The sequence below is a fragment of the Oreochromis niloticus genome, linkage group LG20, assembly GCF_001858045.2.
Source record: "Oreochromis niloticus isolate F11D_XX linkage group LG20, O_niloticus_UMD_NMBU, whole genome shotgun sequence".
Classification (NCBI taxonomy): Eukaryota; Metazoa; Chordata; class Actinopteri; order Cichliformes; family Cichlidae; genus Oreochromis; species Oreochromis niloticus.
Window position 1 is genome coordinate 3,745,022 of NC_031984.2, and position 4,783 is coordinate 3,749,804.

At 39.4% G+C, this 4,783-nt stretch overlaps 1 long non-coding RNA gene across 2 annotated transcripts; it reads right to left on the reverse strand.

Annotated features, from left to right (window-relative positions):
* Positions 1-326: 326 nt before the first annotated feature.
* LOC109196077 (uncharacterized) lies at positions 327-4,783 on the reverse strand. Of its 2 annotated transcripts, XR_002057541.2 has the most exons (5): positions 4,541-4,783; positions 4,337-4,380; positions 2,478-2,588; positions 893-1,169; positions 327-379 (listed from the first exon to the last, which is right to left on the reverse strand). It is a non-coding gene; the product is annotated as an uncharacterized LOC109196077 (long non-coding RNA). The 2 variants fall into 2 exon arrangements; XR_002057540.2 differs by having other exon boundaries at positions 4,337-4,783.

The window sequence follows — 4,783 nt, forward strand, 5'->3', positions numbered from 1 at the left end:
TAGGTTTCTGAATATTAAACTTGTTGCTGCCTTTCATAGTGTGTAACTTGAAGGCCCTGAGTACTTTCTCCCACACTGAAAACACTGGGATGATAACATTATTTGAACATTACCTAATAAGACTGATTCAGGACAGACAATTAGTTACGTTAAACTTTTCTAGCAGTCCTTCACAAACAGGGAACAGTCTGTCTATTCTCTCCATCTGTCAGCTGCTGCTGGCTCTTCCTCCTCCTCTTCCTCACACACTGCTGAGTTTGTCCTGGTGGATCATCAGGGGTGCAAAGCCTCACAGATGATGTGCAGCAGTGGGTCCCTCAGTCTGTCCTCACTCTGGACACTTGCAGTCGTCACACATGGAAATCAAATGTGTGATAAGCTGCAGGATTCAAACACAAGTGTAACTTATAAACACATGTTCATACTTTTATTCCACAATCAGAGAGAAAGAAACAGAGAGAGTGCAGGACAGACAGGTGACAGTCTCAGGTGTACACACTGCTACAAAACAGCACAAGAGAAGGAGGATTTAGTGTTTGTGTTATTACGAGTGTTAAACAAGAAGAGTTCCAGATGGTCCAGTGGACACATGTGTGACTCCTGTGATTAAAGCATCTTTCTTTCAGCTTAACGAGTGAACCGTCAGCTCGTTCAAACACACGTTAAAGTCCGTTTGGCTCGACACCACCGAACAGAGGCAGCAATATAACATAGCTAACATTAACAGTGCAGTGAATCCTGCTTGTGCCGTCATATTCAGGACTGCAAACCGAGCAGCATCACTGACTTTCAGCTTGTTGCGTTTGTGGATTTATGACTGACTTTAATTATCCATAAAATCATCACATTCTCTGTAAGAGAATCAATGAGTACTAAAAATGTGCACCTTTACCTGTGTGTTTTCTGGAACAGGAACAGGGTGATATCTGTGACACAACTCCCACAGCTGGTTGGGACTTGTGTTGTTTTTTGTTCGCAGTGGATGGTTGTCCCATCCACTGCAAAATGTATTAAAATCATCCTCCAGTCGAGGAAGAAAGATGTAATGGCAGCAAAAGGTGTGCGCAGCATTTGAAATGTCAAGAAGGCCTTCTTCCTCAAGGTTGTGAAGAACATCGTAGTAAATGCATGCAACGGCCACCCAGAGGTCTCTCCACAGTCGCTCTATTCTGAAATAATATATAAAAAATATTTAAATTAGGTATGGCCTTTCTTTGGTGTGTATGAGAAATTCCCTGCTTGTTTCTAACCCTACATGAAATGTGTGCATGACAACAGTAATAATACATTATCAGGGCATGTAGGAAGGACCCAGGCATATCACTTAAAAGGTGCCAAAAGGGTTGTAATGATCAGTGGCAATACATGAGATGACAACCAGACCATTAACACAGAATGAACATTCAGGGAAGGAAGTAACAGACTGGAAAAGGTGTGTGAATAACTAAAAATAGGGCAGAGTCCTGAAGGCTCTTTGGGGTTTGTAGGACCCGTCCAATATTTTCTTCCTTGAGGGGTAAATAATGGAAATTGAAAGAAACAACAACAACAAAAACACCTGACACATATGAGACAATATATCCTGCTGGATAGGGCACTGTTCTCTAAAGACATTTTACTATAAAACTTTTTCATAAAACTATTGTTACGTTCTTTGTCTAGGCGAGTATCGAACGCAACAAGAAGTTGGCCCACCCACACACCACCCAACTAAGTACACAAACCACAATATCTTCTAAAAGTGCTAAGCAGCCATTTATTTTGCTTCAGCTGTGAGCAGTGCCAAAAATAACAAACAAAACTCCCTACTGGTCCCTATGCTGTCCTACACAAAATAAAAACCAACCAAAAGACAATCCACTTACCTAACTTTCTAACAAAAACAGGAGAAAACTTAATCAACAAAAATGGCTTCTCACGCCTACTATGCTGCTGCAGTGAAGGATATATACACAAGGTGAACAAAATGTACGATCGCTACTTGACAAGACTATTTACAACTATTTACAAAACTAAGACACTAACACCAAACACACGAGAGGAACATGGTGGATACACAGACGGACCAGCCAGCACAAAGACAGAAGACGTGACTTAAATACACACAGAGAAACACAAGGAGATTACACACAGGTGGGGAACACAGCTGGGAATAATCAACCAGACGAGACAGAGGTAAAACTGAACACACTCACATGAGACGCAGACCTTCACAATAAAACAGGAAATGAGAACACTACACCAAGACGAAGACCTGACACTGAGAGACAGAATGACACATGGACCCTGAACTAAACTAAACGTGAGATACAACCGAGAACAAAATCCTTAAACATGACATAAAACACTGACAACATTAAATCATAACATTATACCTTTAATGTTTATGTATTTTTTAAATAATGGAAATAAAGCTGCAACACCTTCCATCTTATGTCAGAAACATTTGAGGTTGACAGTATTTTATGAGAACAAACCTTTGATTGTGCACACTCATTCCTGAAATGAAACTGCCTCTTCCTGTGCCACGAACAGTAAACATCAGCCGTGCAACCTCCACATTTTCCCATCCGTGGTTGCAACGAATCCTGAAAACAAAGAAAAGTACCTCAAAACATTCGAAGCTTTAAACAAACTTAGATCTGATAATAAAGAACTTATGCCTTAATCAGAGTGTTTTTAAAAAATGTAAAAGAATCCTTAAAATCTTTGATTGCTACTGCTCTAGAAGGCATAAAAAAAAAAATTGTCTCATGAATGCACTTTCCAGCATGTGTCAGTATGAAGTTTAATTTAACACAGCTGTTAAAACATTTTTCAGGATTTACCGGGTTGGTAACAATTATTTAGATTTATTGAATTTATAGGAAATTACACAAGTGCCATCTTGTATCATTATGATCTGTGTAAAGAGACAAGTTTAAGAATATTTTTGCAAAAATACGTTAAAGTTCGAAGTAATTGGCCGATGTTCCAATCTTGAAGATCAGCTGTGCCCATTTGTTGCACATTGTGGGAATGGAGAAGTTGAGGCCCTTGCAGGCTACCCACAATTTTCCCCAAACTGAGCGACCCAGCTAATTCAACACCTTTACCAAGCAGTGCTGTTATGTAATTGGATACAAGGGGTGAGACAGTAATATTTTCCCTCCTTGGTTGTAGCTCCCTGACATTACAAGGGTAATCATTTTATGATGTCAGGTTCAGTGTTACACCAGGATTTCAAATACAGTATCATCATCAATAAGAATTAGTATTATCATTTCAGAATTGTAGGTAACCACTTTTAAATGCCATAGACTACTTATTTGTTTAATTTGATGTATTCTCTCTAGGAGAAAGCAGAGGGAATATCCCGTTTAACTTATGCTATCTGTTTAAGTTTAGATTTGTAAAGATATTGACCATATCCTTTTCTGAAAGTGTGGATATAATGGATGGGGTAAGGTACTGTCATGCCACAACTTTATAGTTGTTAAATTCTGGGTACAAGTATACATGCCCATCTTGTACATGTTTTTTAATATTATTATTATCATCATCATCATCATCATCATCATCATCATCACCACCACCACCCTACCCAATTACATGTTTCTTTTAATCAGGTTATGCTGTTTTAATGACTTTACAGTATAATTTACATTGCGTTCCTTCAATTTTCCCTAATTGTATGTTATATTAATCCCATATTTCCGTTTTAATATTTCTAATGTTTGCCTTGTTTTCTTCACTGCCTGGTCTGCTTCTGTCTCGCCTGTATGGATGCATTTACACCTAAATTTCCCCAACAAATGATGTTTTAATTCACAACTATTCCAGTGAAACACGAGTCTCCCATCTTCCTGATACCGGTCTCGAGTTTTTGTTCACCAAAGCACACACCAACTTCATACTGACGGACATATCACTGCCCTATTCCCGCCTTGTCTGACCGTGTTTTGTGGCTTTGGTTCACTTTACCTCACTCTTCCCCATTCTTGTCATTAAATCAGGCCGTTCTGCAACCATGGCAGCCATTCACTCTATGGCTTTATTCATGGTGTATTTTACCCCTTCACCAAATGCCGTTCTCGTTTCCCACATTATATTTGCAGTGTTCGTCTATCTATCAACATCTGTGGAGTATGGTTTTGTACCGAGTATCCTATTTTGTAGAGCACAGCATGTAAAGGTTAGCTCGGTTAGCAGGATGGTAGCATGTAGCGCTTAGTGAGACACGCCTCAGACGAGTTGAGCAAAGACCCCGTCTGTGTACTTTTATACGTGACCAACGGATTTAAATAAAATTAACGTTTCAAAAGACAAACTTGAAGATAAAACATAATATACTTACCGGAGAACCGCCAGGGTTTGCCGCTCCTGAATTCAAAACTGCCTCTACAGACAGGCAGGGGAGGCGCGGAAATTTTCTTTGAGTTAGTCAAACGTTTTCCTCAGTTCGAGTAGATGATAAAATAAAAGAAAAATGAATGGGATTTTAAGTAGGACTAGGCGTCCTGTAATGATCTCTATTTAGGAGACAAACTTAATCCCTCACCTCTAAACAGCTCTCTTTTCAGGAGACACACTGCTGGCTAACGATGTCATGTGATCAAACAGCGTAATTTAATTGGCTGAGAGCCGCTCGACTCGATCTAGTGCTGATTGCTCTGGCTTGGGTCATTTAAGTTCATCACTTTTGCAGTTGAATTTTTGCAGGCGAATTTTTGCAGGTGAATTTTTTGCTGGTGAATATTTGACGGTGAATTTTTTGCAGGTGAATTTTTTTCAGGTGAATATT